The 22,424-nt window shown below is 34.0% G+C and overlaps 1 long non-coding RNA gene across 1 annotated transcript in view; it reads right to left on the bottom strand.

The window, feature by feature from the left end:
• Window positions 1-645: 645 nt before the first annotated feature.
• LOC138715628 (uncharacterized) overlaps window positions 646-22,424 on the bottom strand; it is a 157,252-nt gene continuing 135,473 nt past the window's right edge. The window contains exon 3 of the long non-coding RNA XR_011336518.1: window positions 646-932. This is a non-coding gene — a long non-coding RNA (uncharacterized lncRNA). The remainder of the gene's footprint in view (window positions 933-22,424) is intronic.

The raw sequence follows: 22,424 nt of genomic DNA on the forward strand, positions 1-22,424 counted from the left end.
AATGTAGCTAAAAGAATTACACAACCGAGGGTCGAAATTAATGTTATGTTTTAGACAAGCAGATGTGAAACATTTAGGTTCTACTAATGTTGAATTATTATTTCGTCTTGTGTCATGATTATGTGCCAGTAATATAAACTTATTACTATTTTTATGATAAAATTTTAACAGAGTTGTATTTATAAATTTGTTCAATATTAAATACATTAAATTCAGAATAAATTAATTTAGTTGATAATCAAAACGTTTCTTCAAACAAATTTTAATTATTAATTTTTGTAGTAAATTTAATGGATAAGATTAATTTTTGTACTTCCACCTCAAACAATAATGCCATATTGAGTAATAGACTAAAAATGGCCAAATAAATATTTCGTACAACTCTAATAGATAAGTAGCATTGAAGATTAACGAATTTATAAATTATTGTTTACGAAGTCTCTTACAAAGATAAGTAATGTGATGAGGCCATTTTAAATTTTGATCAATAATGATACCCAGATATTTCACATAGGATTCTTTTAATGGTGGACATCCACAACTTTTGAGATTTAAACAATTTTCACTGTGTATTATTAGTCTACTGTATATTCATCGCTAATACATTTTTTAATTTTGAAACTGGCAGTTGTTGACGATAGTGTGATTTTACATTCTAGTAACAATTTACTCATTTTAATGCTTCATTTTTTTTATTGTGATACATGTTTTCGAAAAGAATTGTAGATTTTACTAGCTATGTCTCTAAGATGTCACAAGAAATGAGAAAAATCTTCTTTCTTCTTTTCCAGTTCATCTAATGTGCTGTTCCTCCGCGAGATGACACGACTGAGCTGTCGACGTAGTTCATCAAAACTCCGCTACACGTCGCTACTGTCAGCAGCTGAAGGTAGGAATTAAATCGTAAATGCTCTCCGTACGGCTGAGACGATCTGGAAACAAATGCAAAGAATTACCAGAAAATTAATTTAGTAAATTTCGAGTCAGTAGTTATATAAGTATATGAGGTAGAAATCTCAAACAAGTTTCATTTCGAATTCGTGCTGCTCCATTTTTCGGCAAACACACACACGTGTGAGTAGTAAATTATTGTGATATTATTTTCGTATTTACTTCATACCTATTTCTAATGAAATCAGCTTCTGCCAACTGCTTACGCAAAACAAAAGTACCTAAATTAAGTTAACACTAAAAATAATAGAGTTCAAACGATGACAACGACTGCAATAATATTGATCAAGACGATGACAGTGACTGAAATAATAATGATAATAATAATAATAATAATAATAATAATGAGGACGATGACAATGAATACAATAATAATGATCAAGACGATGACGACTGCAATAATCATGATCAAGACGATGACAATGACTGCAATAATAATAATAATAATAATAATAATAATAATAATAATAATAATAATAATAATAATAAAAATGAAGACGATGACAATGACTACAATAATAATGATCAAGACGATGACGACTGCAGTAATCATGATGAAGGCGATGACGATGACAATGACTGCAATAATAATAATAATAATAACGATAACTACAATAATAATAAACAATAATGACGATGACTGCAATAATAATAATAATAATAATAATAATAATAATAATAATAATAATGAAGACGATGACAATGACTACAATAATAATGATCAAGATTTTGACAAAGTCTGCAGTAATCATGATGAAAACGATGACAATGACTGCAATAATAATTAATAATAATAAAGATGACTGCAATAATAATAAATAATAATAATAAAGATGACTGCAATAATAATAAATAATAATAATAAAGATGACTGCAATAATAATTAATAATAATAATAATAAAGATGACTGCAGTAATAATAAATAATAATAATAAATATGACTGCAATAATAATAAATAATAATAATAATAAAGATGACTGCAATAACAATTAATAATAATAATAAAGATGACTGCAATAATAATTAATAATAATAAAGATGACTGCAATAATAATTAATAATAATAAAGATGACTGCAATAATAATTAATAATAATAATAAAGATGACTGCAATAATAATTAATAATAATAATAATAATAAAGATGACTGCAATAATAATTAATAATAATAAAGATGACTGCAATAATAATAAATAATAATGACGATGGCAGCAATAATAATAATAATAATAATAATAATAATAATAATAATAATAATGACGGTGACAATTACTGCAATAATAATGATGAAGACGATGACGGGATCGGAACCAGCAATATTAATAATAATAGTCTAATAATAATAATAATGAAGACAATGACAATGACTACAATAATAATAATCAAGACGATGACGACTGCAGTAATCATGATGAAGACGACGACAGTGACTGCAATAATAGTAATAATAATAATAATAATAATAATAATAATATAATAATAATAAATAATGACGATGACTGCAACAATAATCATGACGATAACAATGACTGCAATAGTAATCATCACAATGATTGTAATAATAATGTCATAATGATAGCCATAATGCAAAAGTAATGATCATAACGATGCCATTGACAGCAATAATAATGATGATGATGGTAATGAATACAATAATAATCCTGACGATGACAATGACTGCAATAATAATGATGATGATGGTAATGACTGCAATAATAATCATAACGATGCCATTGACTGCAATAACAATGATTATGATGGTAATGACTGCAATAATAATCATAACGATGCCATTGACTGCAATAATAATGATGATGATGGTAATGACTGCAATAATAATCATGACGATGACAATGACTGCAATAATAATGATGATGATGGTAATGACTGCAATAATAATGATGATGATGGTAATGACTGCAATAATAATCATAACGATGCCATTGACTGCAATAATAATGATGATGATGGTAATGACTGCAATAATAATCATGACGATGACAATGACTGAAATAATAATGATGATGATGGTAATGACTGCAATAATAATGATGATGATGGTAATGACTGCAATAATAATCATGACGACATTGACTGCAATAATAATCATGAAGATGACAAGGACTGTAGGCTAGTAATAAATTATGTTCATGATGATGATGTCTATGATTGAACAGTAATAATCTTAACGATGACAGTGACTGCAATAATATTAATTATGACCACGTCTATGATTGCAATAATGAAGACCATGACGATGAAAATGACTGCAATATAATGATATAACTGTTCATAATGGTGGAACAATGATGGTGATGACGATGACGGCTGTACTGATGGCCATGATAATAAAACTGAATTCAACCATGATGATCACAGTGATAACAGGACTGTGATGATGACAATGGCACGATGACAATGACGTAACTGAAGGTTATGATAGCAAGTTTTGTCGCCGTAGATAGCCATTTATTCCACTGCCTCTCCAGCTGGACAATACTGGCATTGTCTTCCATACAGAAGAATGTAAATTCGTAACTGTAACGACCTTCGACCCCGCAAACAACGCGGTGAAGCAGGCCAACTCCCCTACTGCTTGACACCCCCACTTCTCACCCTCATCGGTTGTAGGCCCTGCACTGTAAATGGCATGGGAATGACGTGAATAAAATTGTGCAGTCACTGTGATGTTACGGCACACAGGTTGTGCTACGAACTGCACAAATGTCTCCGACTTTGGTGTTTCTTGATTAAAAGATTCAGAATCGTTTTCCATTTATCAAATCCAAATTATTAAATAGAATAAAATTGCAATTTTGACAAAAAGTGTGGAAGAAAAGTGCAGGGACATCATTTTATTTTTACTTCAATTTTTATATTACCTGAGTTTTTGAATGTACTTCACTCACACCCCTTCTACTAGCAAACTTCCACCCGTCCTCACACAGAACCAAGGCCACATATGCAGTCAGAGTCGTACGGTCATGGTACAGTATACAGCACTGAGTGAGTACAGTACGTTCCCGAAATATGGTCGGATTTTTCAATGAAGAAAGGGCATTCATTTATTGAATCATAGGTATTTTCGCACAGGTACTTTTACGTCCTTTGGTTACGTCACATTCCGGTTTCCCCTACCCATTTCTGCCGGCCCCTCTGTAAAGGGTAGTGACAACGTAATATTATACATTTTTTAAATAATTTAAATAAAAGCGCCTCGTTAAATAACTGATTTTACCACTTTATACGACCCTGCGACATAACCACTTGGACGGAAAACAGATAGCATGTCTGAGTAAATATTTCTGTACGGATCGGGCAGAAGTGAAGATTTAATTTACAGTATGTTAGGTACACTGTTATAGAGTAGGTAGAGAACTATTTTAACATGAGCAGGATTATGACTCTCCATGCGGCCTGATTTGAGTGCTTTGCATTATTTCTTTTGGGGTTACTGTGATACAGTTGTGTTTGCTAAACATCCTACAACAACAGAAAAATGAAAAAATTACATTCAAGAAACAATCAATACATTCAATTTCCGAAGATATGCTTAAAAACGTCTTTGATAATATGTACAAAAGAACTGAAGCGTGTATCGAAATGAACGTCCACCATTTTAAACAATTTGTTTAAATATCCAGCTTTTGATTATTTTTCTATTTAAATGCACTCTCCATATTGTATGTTAATGTGCTGTGCACAGTATACTATATATTACATAATGAATACGTTTGCGTCGATAGTTGTAAGTAAAAAAAAACACGTATTGTTAATATTGTACTATATTTTGAGTTAATAAAAATCGAACGAAAATTGTTAAAATCAAAATCGTAATATTTCCTAATTTACGTAAATGGATGCACTATTTTTCTTCCTTCCTATACCTAGTAAAGTGATTTTTCATTTTACGCTAGTATCATCAAACTCCGGTCGTGCAAGGGGTAACAAACAGTGTTTCCGATCCTCAACCTTTAATTCAAAGGTATAGCCAGGTTAATATTAGAAATGTTAGTAAAAATAAAATAATGTCCCAGTATATCGGCATATTGTAGACTTAGAAACTCCATGAATGTCTGATATTACATAGAACTTCATCCAGCACCTATCCAATGAAAAGCAATACAAAGTTGTTGTTTTGAGGTTAGGTTCCACTTTTCCCTTTTGAGTGTTGGATATGATGTGGAATAGTGGAAAATGTTGAAGTTAGAAAGGTGAATTTTTTCATGTATACATACTGTAACTTGTTTTTCCTTGATTTATTTTCTTTCTTAGAAATAAGTTTTTCCTCCCATTCGTTTATTTTTTTTCAGTGCAATACAAATATAAAAAAAAAACATTGGTTCAGTACATCTAAAATATTAAAATAAATTCTCTGGCCGAGGAGGAAAAAGGTCTTAAGTAAAAATTTTATACTTTTCAGATGAGCAGTAGAAAGATTGAAATTGGTGTCAATTATAGAGTTTTTTTTTAATTAAGACGTTTTTCCTGGATATTATTTGCCCTTTTAATACTAGAACAAAAAACTGAGTAGAAGGGACTGTGTAAACATAAGACCTTTTTCATGTCAAAATAAATGAGAAATGTAAATTATTAGGAATGCAAAATGGGTCTTAAACAATTATAGGACTGTTTACTCTGGTGCTTAAACTTTTAAGCTGAAATACAAGTTAGATCTTTTTAATAGGGAAGCATGGAAAGTAAACATGTGATGGTTTGTAAGGAATAAAGTATTAAATATTCTTAAGTCCTTTATTCTGTGTGTGCTCGATTCAAAAAGTACTTAGGACATTTGGTAACGCTCTATAAATCCAGTCAGGAGTCTTATTTGACTTAAACCGTTTTACCAGATCGTAGAGAATTGTTTCCGCTTTCAGAATATATAAAAATATCATTTTCACAAAAAAATTGACTTAAGCCCTTTTTCCTCCCGGTCACAGAATTATCCATGAAAATTTCATCATTCTAGATTAAATAGAAGCTGAGAAAATATACCTTTTTGTGTGAAAAAAAGCGTATTCTTCAGAAAAACGAAAAATTAACATGAACATAATTTTAGTTTAATCATATATGATATACCATTTTAAAGAGGAAAAAATCGAAAAACAAATAGGGAGGAAATAAATTCACAATTCTCCGTCCAAAATCCGTATTTTTTAAAATTAACGGTAAAATTAAAACTTCTATAGCCTTACCTCTTCTTAGAAAATCGCATAAATTAAAATATATGAAATTTTTGTGAAATCATGCGATACACCATTTTTAAGAAAAATCAAGTAATAAATTGTTGGAAAATAAAAACTAAACCAAAATTTTCACCCTAAATCCAATTGAAGAGGTCGATTTCAAACTGGCCTAAGTCCAAATGACAAATTACGAGAAAAATTACAAAAACTGATTGAATAAATATGACACCCTTAGTACCTGTATTATGTTTTTTTGAAACGGACCTAAGTCAAGAATTAGGAGAGTCTTTTAAATGTACTTACACAGTTAGGGCCTATATATGGGCTTAAAAAGGATAGATTAAAACGTGAATAAAGCAAGTTACAATCTTAAAAAAAGAAAAGGACCTAGAATACTTTGGAATTAACCTCTTTAATTCCATTTTCTTTGAAAGGCTTCTGACCACTAGATTTTTAAGATCTAGCCTTACAATGGAAGCGTGCCTTGAAGAACTGAGGCAGAAAGACCCACCTATCAACGTCGGGTTCATGAGGACCATCCATTGGGCTTAGCAAAGTCAACACATAGGATGAACCGTAAGTGATGTCATTAATTTTACGGGGTTATTCCTTGAGATATTTCAAACAAAAAAGTTTAATACAATTTCCCTCGTTTTCGCTTCCTTTTTGAGATAAAAATGGTTTTATTTGAAACATTTCATTGCGTGTTTTGTAAAGGCCATTGATTGACATCCCAATATCATCAGTCAATTTAAGAGAGTACTTATGATAATAAATGATTGAAAGAATTTTAGTTTTGTTCTTTAAATATGCAAACCTTTAATGAGAACAAATGTAACTTTTCGTTCTGCAAAGGTATTGTTTAATCTTACCTTTGTTCGGATCAAATTTCTGCACATTTAAAGGGGAAAACTAAAATTCTTTTAATCACTTATCAAAATACATTGCTCTCTGAAGGGGTTAGGTACAGCTTACAGCTGTAAAATTTTTGGAAATATTCAACATTTTTTCCTTCTACTGTATCTTGTACAATAATGAAAATTGGTATGTATAAAATACTGATCTCCTGCTATATGAAAAAATATATATTTTTACGATTAAAAAAAATATTTATATATATATATATTTTTTTAAATTCAAAATGTTGGCAGTTCACTGTGCAGTGATGAAGCGTTTCCCTCATAACTCAAAAACTTGTTAACTTTTTCATGTTCTCTCTCTTTTATTTTATTGATGAAACTCATGTTTACAATATCATGCTCTTTCAACCACATTCATTAATAAATATTATACTTACTACTTACTGGCTTTTACGGAACCCGGGGGTTCATTGCCGCCCTCACATAAGCCCGCCATTGGTCCCTATCCTGAGCAAGATTAATCCAGTCTCTATCATCATATCCCACCTCCCTCAAATCCATTTTAATATTATATTTTATAGAATATGCCATTAGGAAAGTTCAGGATAACAGAGAGGGTTTGGAATTGAACGGGTTACATCAGCTTCTTGTCTATGCGGATGACGTGAATATGTTAGGAGAAAATCCTCAAACGATTAGGGAAAACGCGGAAATTCTACTTGAAGCAAGTAATAAATAATATACATTTTTTAATTTTGTGTTAGAAGAAAGTACTGATACTTGACCATTTTTTAAATTAATTTATTTTTAACAGAAAATCTATAAACGGTAGAGAAGTAATCTTGCACCACATTGTAGATATGACATGTATAAATACACACAAAAAAGCCATCACAGTTTGTTGGATAGTTTTTGAGTTATGCGGGAAACGCATCATCACTGTACAGTGAACTGAATTTTGAAAAAAAAAAAAAAAAAAAAAAAAAAAAAGTAAATAATTTTTTAAATCGTAAAAATATTTTTTCCATATAGCAGAAGGACAGTGTTTTACACGTACTAATTTTCATTATTGTACGAGATACAGTAATGGAGGGGAAAAAATGTTGAATATTTCCAAAATGTTACTACTGTAAGCTGTACCTAACCCCTTAAATTGACTGAGCATATTGGAAATTAAATTAATGGCTTTTCCAAACCACGCTACGAAATCTTTCATATAAAACAATTTTTATCTCGAAAAGGAAGCAAAAACAAGCAAAATTGTATTAAATATTTTTGTTCGAAATATCTCAAAGAATAGCTCCCTAAATTAATGATATTACTTACTGTTCACTTAGTATGTGCAAAGATAAGGAATATATGTGCATTATATTTTGTTGTGTGTTGTTATTCACTTAAAATAACACACTATTTAATTAATTATTGATAAATAATTTTTACATTGCTTCGTAAGCTAGGATTGCTGTCGCATCTTTCCCGTTATGGTGTTCTTCCAATCTCTGTTGATGTGTAGTAACCTCTGATGATAAGCATCTGGGAGTAAAAAGTGATGTATACAGAGATAAAGTGGATGGCGACAATATTATTGCAGGCAAGGGAGTTCCCGTAACATTTTGGGGAAGGAAAGATGACGTTCCCGGCTCGGTGAAGTTTTGATTGGCGCCTCTCTCCTTTTTCCATTTCTATACTAACGTACGGTCCCACCAGCCTTTCGTATAATTTGTAAAGTTTTGTATAATTAGTTCCCTAGATGTTGTAAACTTCGTAAAGGTTTAATTTAGCCCCATGTTTTAATGAAAGAGACGGCTCTGCGAGAAGAGAGGGGGTGGCGAGGTAGGGGGTGGTTCGTGGGTAGATTGTCTGAAATTGGATGCGAATATATAAACGCGCCCAGAAAGAGATGGCGAATTGGAGAGGCGTCACCTTCAAAATAATACGATTCCATTTTCAAATCGAAACCAACTTACGCCTGCCTTCATCTATAACCGCTGTATAGCACTGGAGTTGTTGCTATAGTAACAAATATAGACGTGCTGTTGTTTTGAAGGGGGGAGGAGGGGCAACGCCTTATTTAGTTTCGAGAGTAAATAACTCACTGAGAGGAACAAGGGTTTATGTAGTTATATAAGACGCAGAAGTAACCTCAGTCTTGAGGAATTGATAGCAACGAACCTATTTTTGAATTGGTAGCCACGGAAAAGCGGTTGGGAAACGATTTATCTGAAACGTCGTTTCCTGACTTAGCAATGAACCTTAGACATGCCTCTTAAACACTATTGTACTCGAATTAAGGGGAGAGGATGGTATTTTTTAAAACTTCTTTTCCTATTTGGAGTAAAATATGAATTTTTTTGTATGTACAGAGCTCATAGCTGTGACAACTGAACCAAATAAAAATTAAAAAAAAAAATATTTGGGGGCCCAAATTTGAAAAAAATATACCCAATGCAGGATTGTACTAAAACCGATATATCTAAACCGTTTTTAAAGATAAATTCAAACAGTTTTTTGCAATATATTTGCAAAAGCATGTTCTACAAACTGTCTATAACAGAATTTTGATATTAGTCCCTACGTTTGTAAAATAAACAATTAAAATTTAATAACAATTTTCTGATTTCCTTTCTTGCAAACAAACGGACGTATTTTAAAAATGAAATCAATTAACAAACTTCTGTTACAGAGAAAAGTCTCCTAATAGTCTAAAGAATGTGTGTTCTAAATTTCATGCATGTATCTTTAATAGTTCAGAAATGATATCCATTTTTGTCTGGCAATGTAGCAAAAAAAAAAAAAATGAAGTTACTGGAAACCTATAAAAGCGGGCGTATGATTTAAAAATCCATAGCGCAGGAAGTTTAAAAATGACTTCTCAACATCCGATAAGGGCACAAATACCCACAAAATGTTATGCAATGCATTTCACACATATCAAAGGGTATTTTAAAGATTTTTTTTATTTAATTTACCGGAAGCAACAATAAAAGTGGGCGAGTGATTTAAAAATCTATAACGCAGGAAGTTTAAAAATGGCGACTCAACATCCGATAAGGGCACAAATACCCACAAATTGTTATGCGGTGCATTCCACACATATCACAGAGTATTTTAAAGATTTTTTTTTTTGAAACTTTACTCATTTTTCACCAAAAAATACCATCCTCTCCCCTTAAAGGCTTCACAGAAAAAAAAAAAAATTAATGAACTTTGGTGCTTCACAAAAATTACTGTACTTTTTCTATTTCTTAGGTCACATTTTACTTTCACCCACATCTTGTTTCCTGCATTCTTTCTTTCTCGATTCAGTCTGATCATTTTTACCCTATACTTTCTTTTACATTCTTGTATAGTTTAGATGTCCAATCATCAATTTCAAAGCCAGAGATAATTTCTTCCGCACTAATTCGAACTTTGTGAGGAATCAATAAAACATTGGTAAGTACTAAGACTTGGTTGGTTTTGAGGACAAGCTGAAACAAGGACATTTCTTAGGATAAAATAGAACAAACACAAGACAGGTGAGATCTGATCCAAGCGGAAGGACGTAGATCTCTATTCATCTTCAGGGAAACAAACATGGATCTACAGGATTTATATCACCTATTTATTCAGCTGTAACAGAGGTAGTATATCATCGTTAAATTACGAAGAAAATTATTATTCAGTTCCTATCTCATTTCGTTGTCTTATTTCAACATATCTTCTTCCAATATGACGAACGATATTTACGACTAATAGATTCTTCTGTTCCTCTTTCAGCAAGTTATGTTTCATTCTAAAATTCTTGTGTCTTCATTCACCTCTTTTTCCAACAGGTCGATATTGAGTAGATTCTCCTGTTCTATCTCAATGTAATTACATCTCGTTCTATCTTCTTCAGTGCTTTATACAACTCTTCTTCCAACAGGTGGATATTCTGTACAAGTCTCCAGTTCCTAATTAAACACGTGGCGTCTCTGTCCATTCCATCTTGTTTTACAACTCTTCTACCAGCAGGTGGATATTCTGTACAGTCTTCAGTTCATAACTCAGTATGGTACGTCTCTTTCCATTCCGTCTTCTTCTACAACTCTTCTTCCAACAGGTGGATATTTTGTAGTCTCCAGTTCCTAATTCAATATGCTATGTCTCCTTCCATTCATCTTGTTTTACAACTCTTCTACCAACAGGTGGATATTCTGTACATTCTTCAGTTCATAACTCAGTATGGTACGTCTCTTTCCTTTCCATCTTCTTCTACAACTCTTCTTCCAACAGGTGGATATTTTGTAGTCTCCAGTTCCTAATTCAATATGCTATGTCTCCTTCCATTCATCTTGTTTTACAACTCTTCTACCAACAGGTGGATATTCTGTACAGTCTTCAGTTCATAACTCAGTATGCTACGTCTCTTTCCATTCCATCTTCTTCTACAACTCTTCTTCCAACAGGTGGATATTTTTTAGTCTCCAGTTCCTAATTCAATATGCTATGTCTCCTTCCATTCATCTTGTTTTACAACTCTTCTACCAACAGGTGGATATTCTGTACAGTCTTCAGTTCATAACTCAGTATGGTACGTCTCTTTCCATTCCATCTTCTTCTACAACTCTTCTTCCAACAGGTGGATATTTTGTAGTCTCCAGTTCCTAATTCAATATGCTATGTCTCCTTCCATTCATCTTGTTTTACAACTCTTCTACCAACAGGTGGATATTCTGTACAGCCTCCAGTTCATAACTCAATATGCTATGTCTCTTTCCATTCATCCTATTTTACAACTCTTTTTCCAATAGGTGGATATTCTATACAGCTCTGGATCCTAACTCAATATGCTACTTCTCTTTTCAGTCCATCTTCTTCTACAACTCTTCTTCCAACGGATGGACATTCTGTAGTCTTCAGGTCGTAACTCAGTATGCTACGTCTCTTTCCATTCCATCTTCTTCTACAACTCTTCCTCTAACAGGTGGATATTCTGTAGTCTCCAGTTCATAACTCAATATGCTATGTCTCTTTCCATTCATCTTATTTTACAACTCTTTTTCCAACATGTGTATATTCTTTACAGCCTCCAATTCCTAACTCAATATACTACTTCTCTTTCCAGTCCATCTTCTTCTACAACTCTTCTTCCAACGGATGGACATTCTGTAGTCTTCAGGTCGTAACTCAGTATACCACGTCTCTTTCTATTCCATCTTCTTCTACAACTCTTCGTCCAACAAGTAGATATTCTGTAGTCTCCAGTCCTTAATTAAATAATGCTATGTCTCTTTCCATTCATCTTATTTTACAACTCTTCTTCCAACATGTGGATATTCTGTACAGCTCTAGATCCTAATTCAATATGCTATGTCTCTTTTCATACTATCTTGTTTTACAACTCTTCTTCCAACAGGTGTATATTCCATACAGTCTTAATATAAATGTTTTATAAATTTTTCAGTTTTTTTTAAAGCAGACTGGAAGACATAAGCTTCTCAATCGAATAATAACAGGTATTTCCCATATTAATTCTGCGTTTAATTTCCTCCCGAGTGTCATTTATATTTGTTATTGTTGCTCCAAGATATTTCAATTTTTCCACCTTTTCAAAGGAAAAATTTCCAATTGTTAGGCCTATAGTTCTATTTTATACTATGTTCAGATCACGACACATAATCATAGTTTACTTCCAAACCTATGTCATTACTTCGTTCAACTAAAATTCCCGTATTTTTCCTAATAGTTTGTGGATTTTCTCCTAACGTATTGATAACATCCGTTAGACAAGCAACTGATGTAACCCTCTCAATTCCAACCCTCTCTGTTTTCCTGGACTTTTCTAATGGCATATTCTAGAGCAGATTAAAAAGTAAATGCATCTCCTTGCTTTAGCTCGCAGTGAATTGGAAAGACTGTCCTGATGGACAAAATCGAAATGTGAACACATTTCATTTGTCCCAGTGGGACTCGAAGAATAATGAAGTTAGAGAAGACGCACCTTAGATATTGGGGGCTCAAGCTTGGGGTATTGCGTTAACGTAACGAGATAGTTGAACGCTGCGGCATGTAATAGCAGGGCACAGAGCTGCGTAATAGAGGCTATTATTTAAATGATGAATGCAAATTTGAATTGGTGAAGCTGTTGCGGGAAAGTTGCAGACAACTTATGTGAAGCTGATATGCATGCATGTGTTACATATTGTGGAGCACCTCCCACCAACTTCGCCTTGCCTGCATCCCAATTCATTTCATCTGTCCGACCGTCTGTTTGAAAATATAAATAACTGTTGTTATGTTGCTTGAAAATACAGTAGTTATTTTCAAATGCATTCAGCCAATTCCATAAATATAAGGATTGAACCGTAAGTAATGTCATTAATTCTAATGGATGATTTCTTCTGTAAAGAGCCTACTATTTTGTTCGAGGGTCGTACTGAAAGTCATGAGCAGCCCGTTGTTATAAATCTTAATTTTTATTTTCTAGACAAACCAGGTACATCATCTTAATCTACAGACTTTTCTGTTACTTTTCAACATAGTCCCCATTTATTTTCAGACATATTTAACACCGTTCTGTAAGTTTGAAAAATTCTTTGCGACAGAAGTCCGTTCCAGCTTCCCCAAGACAACGAGGCACTGCTTTCTGGATGTCCTCCAGCATTTCGTAGTGTTGGCCTTGCAGCTGTTCCTTTACAGAACCGAAAAGATGGTATACCTTATTTTATTTCATGGAGTGCAGTTTCATAGAAAATACTTTGCCGACAGACCTTCTACTGCCCACTACTAATTGGTTGTCATAAATAAATGTCTTCCTTACTGTGACGGAAATCTTGTCTTCTCCTGTTAGTAACCAATCACAACCCTTGTTCAGAAGAGCTGACAGGTTCCCGTCAAATCCATGTGGAGGCAGAGTTGTCGCATCTTTTCCGAATTCCAAGAATCCCGTCAGTTTCACTGCATAATTTCGAGGGTCACCAGGATTGTGGCAACTGTGCAATGTTGGGTCGAGGGGACAGGATGGAATTGTCAGAGTTGTTTGTGTAGGAAGTCGTAAATCTGTAAGTGGGTGTTCAAAGGAGCCACCGAACTGCACTCCTTGAAATGAAATAAGGTATAGCCGGAGGTTGCCAAGTCGGGACTGTGGAAGGATTTCTCACCGAAATGTCCTGATTTTCTCCACGGTGACACGAGCAGTGAGAGGCAGCGTGTTACAGATGATCTTCTTCCCAGATCGTTTCTCGCACAATGCAAGACGGTGCTTCAAAAGTGTCTGGATATAGCAGACAGCATTTACGGCCTGTCCAGGTTCAAGAAAGTCATTCAGAATGCATCCAGAAGTCATCAACTCTTTCCTTGTTGCTTTCAGTGGACACAGTTCGAGGGCGATCGCTACGAGGCTTATCTTGGATGTTCGTGATCCCATCTTTGAAATGTTACATCCATCTCCTAACACGTTAGCGCCCTTGCAGACATCTGGGGTGAATTTCAGCAGCAGATTTTTATTCTTTAACAAGGAATTCAATACCAGCACGCAGTCGAAACGAAACATCCTTGTCGACCATTTTGCAAACATTGCCTGTGCTCACGTGATAGAAGCTAATGACAATATGTCAATACATAGTGTAAAGTCTGCAGATTATGATCATATCGTATTTGTTACATTCTTGAAATTGAAATTATAGCAATGTGTTGCTCATGACTTTCAGTTCGACCCTCTGTATTTTCATGTAAGCCCGTATTATTCTGAAGTTATGTCTATTGTAGCCTAATCATTGCAACAAGATGTAGCTTTCAACTTTATCTAATCGCTTTGTTGATTGTGGTCGGTTTTGACGGCCATGAAATCGTGATCATGAATAAAACAGGCTGTCATTCCGTGGATACTTATTTCTTAATGATTCTAAGTTTAGACGGCCATGACATCGTGATATTACAACCTCTCCAGCTTCAAATATTTAATGAACGTAAATTTATGCTATCGCAGAAAAAAAAAACATTGTGTGATACACATTCTAAATTGTAAAGTGCTTGTGAAACTCTACACTCCTATCAAGAAAGAACCTTTACGAACCTGTATCATACGTAACTATTTCTTTTACAAATTCATTCATGCTGTCGCTTTTGTTACAATGTTGAAATTTAGCAGTGGGTTGCTTATGGCTTTCAGTACGAACCTCTGTATTGTTTAATAGTTTTACAGAAAAACGTGCATTTTAAAATACATTAATTATGAGATCGTGCAACACTGCATTCAGCAGGGAGTACACTTTAAGTTGTCTACCTCTGAACAACTACTTCACCTGGCTTGTTGAAGGTTATTGCCATGTACAGTCTTAGAAAAAAGTTTTGTCGCAAACATACTTTTTAAGTCCCAGAAAGTGGGCAATGCGCATGATCAGAGGGCGAGCGACCTGGTTCATAAGAGAACGACTGGATGAGGTAATACAAATGAAAGTGGGAGGGAACTATTTCTAAATATTCTATTTATAGTCCTTTGGAGTCCATTAATACAAGATTAAACACATTCCACGCTTTGTAGACTTGAATGTTATCCAAGTCCTCATTGGTAACACAAGTAGCATTGCAAGCGTCTCTGAGTGAACATCTCCAGTAGATCCTATTGCTGGTTCTACTTCTCAGTCTTAAGTGGTAGTCGACATTATTATGAACAATAATTTTTTGTCTTTAGGCGAATTAATAGAATATGTTGAAAGAGTAATGGAACGGAGAAAAATTCTGTCCGGCGCCGGGATTTGAACCCGGGTTTTTCAGCTCTGACGCTTTATCCACTAAGCCACACCGGATTCCACCCCGGCGTCGGAAGAATCGTCTCAGTTTTTAAGTTCCAACTTTTGGGTTCCCTCTAGTGGCCGCCCTCTGCACTACGTCATAGATATCTATGAACCTAGGACCGAAGTTCATACATGTGCTGAGGTACACTCGTAATGAGTGACTATTTGGCCGGGATCCGACGGAATAAGTGCCATCTTAAATCACGAAGTGATTTACGCATATCATATATATTATTATAATGTACCGAAGTACATATGATATTTCCATGCAGATATTCTGCGTCATCATACGATGAAAGAGTAATGGAACGGAGAAAAATTCTCTCCGGCACCGGGATTTGAACCCGGATTTTCAGCTCTACGTGCTGACGCTTTATCCACTCAGCACATGTATGGACTTCGGTCCTAGGTTCATAGATATCTATGACGTAGTGCAGAGGCCGGCCACTAGAGGGAACCCAAGAGTTGGAACTTAAAACTGAGACGATTCTTCCGACGCCGGGGTGGAATCCGGTGTGGCTTAGTGGATAAAGCGTCAGCACGTAGAGCTGAAAACCCGGGTTCAAATCCCGGCGCCGGAGAGAATTTTTCTCCGTTCCATTACTCTTTCATCGTATGATGACGCAGAATATCTGCATGGAAATATTATATGTACTTCGGTACATTATAATAATAGATATAATAGTATATGTATTCATTTTGCTAAAACAGTCTGAAACTGACAAGGTGCCATATTACTAAGGAAATGTATGTTCATTATCGTAACACTATCAACTTTTAGTATTGTTAAAATGATTTGCGATTTATACACATATTTTATTTAGAAATTTACACATTGGACGTAAATTTTATTTAGACATTTACATACTAGACGTAAATTTTATTTAGACATTTACACATTAGACATAAATTTTATTTAGACATTTACACATTAGATGTAAATTTTATTAAGATATTGACGCATTAGATGTAAATTTCATTTAGACATTTATACATTAGACGTGAATTGTATTTAGACATTTACACATTAGATATACATTTTATTTAGACATTTACACCTTAGTTGTAAATTTTATTTATGCATTTACATACTAGACGTAAATTTTATTAAGACGTTTATACATTAGATGTAAATTTTATTAAGACATTTACACATTAGACGAAAATTTTATATATGCATTTACACATTAGGCGTAAATTTTATTTAGAAATTTACATATTAGACGTAAATTTTATTTAGACATTTAGACATTAGACGTTTTTCTTTTACACCTCAGTGACAGAATTTTTTCTCGTTGCCAAACTTTCAGAACGGCCCCGAGGTTCACTCAGCCTCCTACAAAATTGAGTATACGGGTCTTTCCCGGGGGTAAAAGGCGGTCAGAGCGTGGTGCCGACCACACAACCTCATTCTAGTGCCGTGGTCATGGAAAGCATGGGGCTCTACCTCTATGCCCCCCAAGTGCCTTCATGGCATGTTACGGGGATACCTTTACCTTTTACCTCAGTTATTATTGGACATTTTTTTTATTATATTTCATGTTTTATTAGATCTACTGCCCATTAGACGTATTGACCCGAAACCGTAGAACCGATCGGGATATGTAACATGAGACGTAGTTCCGATATTTGCCACCATTGGCTTCAGTTGCATCTCGAAAGTATACACTGAGTTCGAGGTTTTTCTAACTTATTGTATATGTCTGTGTCCGAAATAACCTAATGAGAAAAATTGAATACATACAATGTACTGAAAACTACCACAAGTACCACCCTAACTGCAGGGAACTTCGGTAAACATCTGACTTTTGAGTGAAATATTGCAGTTTCTAAGTCCTTTGTGACACTCTTGCTCAGAGTGCCATAATTTGCGAGAATGTTGTTATTCTGCAAGTGTCGACTCGATCTGTCCGAGGAGAAACTGTCTCCATCCCTATCTCTCTCTCTCGCTCTCTCTTCCTATATCTCTACGCTTTTGAACTTGTCGATCTTCTTTCGCTGTTATTCCGTTGCGCAGCCATTTAATTACGAGCCGCCCCTTCTCCCGCCCGCACTACCTTATCCGTTTTAATTACTTCGTTTTAATGCGTTCTGACGTTCGTTTTTTATTTCCTCCCAAGAATAACAGACTTGGTGAAAGCTCCATTAACTCATAGGCGCCGGTGGTGTGGTCCCTGAAACCAATTAGTAATACTTGAAGAAAAGTGATACTTCAAAATAGATCCCACATTTAGAGTAACGTATCGAAAGCATTTCAAAATAGATCTCATATTTACAGTAACATATCGAAAACATTTCAAAGTAGATCTCATATTTACAGTAACATATCGAAAGCATTTCAAAATAGATCCCATATTTACAGTAACATATCGAAAACATTTCAAAATAGATCTCATATTTACAGTAACATATCGAAAGCATTTCAAAATGGATCTCATATTTACAGTAACATATCGAAAACATTTCAAAATAGATCTCATATTTACAGTAACATATCGAAAGCATTTCAAAATAGATCCCACATTTATAGTAACATATCGAAAGAATTTCAAAATAGATCTCATATTTACAGTAACATATCGAAAGCATTTCTAAATACGTAGATCTCATATATACAGTAACATATCGAAAGCATTTCTAAATAGATCTCATATTTACAGTAACATATCGAAAGCATTTCAAAATAGATCCCACATTTAGAGTAAGGTATCGAAAGCATTTCTAAATAGATCTCATATTTACAGTAACATATCGAAAGCATTTCAAAATAGATCTCATATTTACAGTAACATATCGAAAGCATTTCAAAATAGATCCCACATTTACAGTAACATATCGAAAACATTTCAAAATAGATCTCATATTTACAGTAACATATCGAAAGCATTTCAAAATGGATCTCATATTTACAGTAACATATCGAAAGCATTTCAAAATAGATCCCATATTTACAGTAACATATCGAAAGCATTTCAAAATAGATCTCATATTTACAGTAACATCTCGAAAGCATTTAAAAATAGATCTCATATTTACAGTAACATCTCGAAAGCATTTAAAAATAGATCTCATATTTACAGTAACATATCGAAAGCATTTCAAAATAGATCTCATATTTACAGTAACATATCGAAAGCATTTCAAAATAGATCTCAAATTTACAGTAACATATCGAAAGCATTTCGAAATAGATCCCACATTTACAGTAACATATCGAAAATATTTCAAAATAGATCTCATATTTACAGTAACATATCGAAAGCATTTCAAAGTAGATCTCATATTTACAGTAACATATCGAAAGCATTTCAAAATAGATCCCACATTTACAGTAACATATCGAAAGCATTTCAAACTAGATCTCATATTTACAGTAACATATCGATAGCATTTCAAAATAGATCTCATATTCACAGTAACATATCGAAAGCATTTCGAAATAGATCCCACATTTACAATAACATATCGAATATATTTCAAAATAGATCTCATATTTACTGTACAGTAACATATCAAAAACGGACTATCCAGAACAGATATTAAAATAATCAGTGGCATAAGCGGAAACTTCTATTAAATATTGGAGGGGTAGGACTCTGCACTAAAGTGCGAGAAACTTTAATAATAATAATAATAATAATAATAATAATAATAATAATAATAATAATAATTAATATTATTATTTTATTTATTTATTTCTATTTATATGCTGGACGACAGCCATTGGCCAATAAAAGTCCAGCACAGTGATGCAATTAATACATTAAAATGAAAAAAAAACTGTAGTACAAATTAACTAAATAATTGAAATAATAACAACAAAATGGAGAACAAAGATTACAATGATTATTTTACAAGAATTAATACTATTATTATGTTATAGAAGTAAGATAATTCTTACAGTAAGTGTTACCAATTATTTGTGTAGAAAGATTATGGAAATAGGTAATAATATTAGCAAAGACATTGCAATGTTTAATACTTCTGTACATTGAAATCGCCTGCATGTAAGCTAGCATTTTTAATACATCTGGAAACCGGAGAGAGATTTAGAATTTCTAATATAGAAGAGTTTGTGATGTCTCATGTCCTTCATAGGAATACGAAGGCTGACATTGTTTAAGAAAGATTGACAATTAATGTCACCTTTAAGGACCTTACATAAGAAAACAACACATTTTTTGCTTCAGAACACTAGCCAATTAAAGAAATGACACTTCTATTTGTACTATTTTTGTACCCGTAAAACTAAAGAAAAAAAAAGGTGTTTTACTAACAACTTCAAATTGTCCACACCTGTGGAGTAACGGTTAGCGCGTCTGGACGCGAAACCAGGTGGCCTGGGTTCGATTCCCGGTTGGGGCAAGTTATCTGGTTGAGGTTTTTTCCGGGGTTTTCTCTCAACCCAATATGAGCAAATGCTGGGTAACTTTCGGTGCTGGACCCCGGACTCATTTCACAGGCATTATCACCTTCATCTCACTCAGACGCTAAATAACCTCAGATGTTGATAAAGCGTCGTAAAATAGCCTTACTTACTTACTTACCTTATTTACTTACTTACTTACCGGCTTTTAAGGAACCCGGAGGTTCATTGCCGCCCTCACATAAGCCCGCCATTGGTCCCTATCCTGAGCAAGGTTAATCCAGTCTCTATCATCATATCCCAAATCCCTCAAATCCATTTTAATATTATCCTCCTATCTACGTCTCGGCCTCCCCAAAGATCTTTCTCCCTCAGGCCTCTCAACTAACACTCTATATGCATTTCTGGATTCGCCCATACGTGCTACATGCCCTGCCCATCTCAAACGTCTGGATTTAATGTTCCTAATTATGTCAGGTGAAGAATACAATGCGTGCAGTTCTGCATTGTGTAACTTTCTCCATTCTCCTGTAACTTCATCCCTCTTAGCCCCAAATATTTTCTAAGCACCTTATTCTCAAACACCCTTAACCTATGTTCCTCTCTCAAAGTGAGAGTCCAAGTTTCACAACCATAAAGAACAACGGGTAGTATAACTGTTTTATAAATTCTAACTTTCAGATTTTTTGACAACAGACTGGATGATAAAAGCTAGTAAAAAAATTCAAATTAATGTGATTTTGAAAATATTGCGATTAGGACAATAATGTTTATATGAGTTATTTTCTCAGAATGGCTTCGAAAATAATCTCCGTAAGTGACGGTAAATCCTCGTGAATCACTGTGTATATATACTTTGTGCGACATCGTGCGTATTTGCTTGTTTTCCGCACACAACCAATACGCGGTAAGTGTGAAATACCACATTCAGTATTCCCAACGTAACACACATAACAATTTCCCTCTTCTTATCGCTTAAGCGCGACATTCATTTTACTGCTTTAGGCTTTTAACATATCATTTTTAGAGACGTTTAACATAGTAATAATTATAGATTGGAAACTTACCACTGCAATTTCACCTAAATTGCAATGTTAATTATGGCTTTTAAATATTTGCAAAAATTAAGTAAAGTCTACTACTCCACAAAGCTTATTGCATTCCTGATACAAGTAGCATGAAGGAAGCCGTGAAAAAATCAACTAGATTCCAGTTGCCGATGTTATTACTGCAATATTTTATATAAATATGCCTAATATTGTTAAAATATTAAAATGAAAAATAAATCATTACATAACCTTACCGTTTGTTTTAAGTTTGCATTTATAGACTGGGGGGGGGGGAAAGACAGACGTATATCACGGCCTGCTGGAGTATAGTAAACACAGAAAACATTTTATAGCAACAATGTTGAAGAAAGATATTTTCGTGTTCTGAAGTTGCCGTCATTAAACAGAAACCAATATTGAGATTTCATTGCAACTAATTAGAAATTCGTCTTTCAGGTATGTAATAAACGATCTTCGCACAAAATAATATACGATGCACGAGCGGTATGTTTGTTTTCACGTTCTCGGAAATTAAAAAAGCTCAACTACGTTTCGCTTTTTCAATCTTTTCCTCGACCATGAAAACGTCAACATACCGCTCTTGTAACGTATATTACTATTATATTCCGAAGTGATATAGCCTGAAAAGTTGTGTAATCAAGATGTATAACTTTGTTTAATGGCAAATACATAACTTACTATTATTCTTTGTATATGAGATGTGTAGGCCAATCAAGCTCTCTTTTCAAATGTAATTTCAGTTATTTTTGCAATTATAATTGCATAACATAATGTCCTTATTAAAGTTTAACAATATCATCTCCTGTGACATCTCGCTTTGTATGTAACAGGATACTTCGGCTATCACACGTTCAATTCCAGTCCATCATATTTCGGAGTCCTGCCTGTAGATATGAATCGAGCCAATCGTCCGCGTGTTCGAGCCCTGCAGGTCTCATTGCCGCGGTTCAATTGCGCGGCTGATTACTGCAATCACTTGGCCGCACCACATTTAGGTTAAGGGAACTTGAGAAAACTGAAACCTCGCCTCGCCTCGCCTCCGTTCTTTGGACGACATTCCCCCGGTGACAGATAATTTAGGTGAGCAGATTCCACGGGACCTTGCGTGTGTTTTTATGCGATTTACCCAGGAATTCCATACACACAGACCCGTATTGAAATTCCTGTCCCCTGCTCAGTAATCAAACATCAGATACACATTAGATCAACCCATCAGTCCTTGCGTCGCGG

The sequence above is a fragment of the Periplaneta americana genome, chromosome 15 (genome assembly GCF_040183065.1).
Source record: "Periplaneta americana isolate PAMFEO1 chromosome 15, P.americana_PAMFEO1_priV1, whole genome shotgun sequence".
Classification (NCBI taxonomy): Eukaryota; Metazoa; Arthropoda; class Insecta; order Blattodea; family Blattidae; genus Periplaneta; species Periplaneta americana.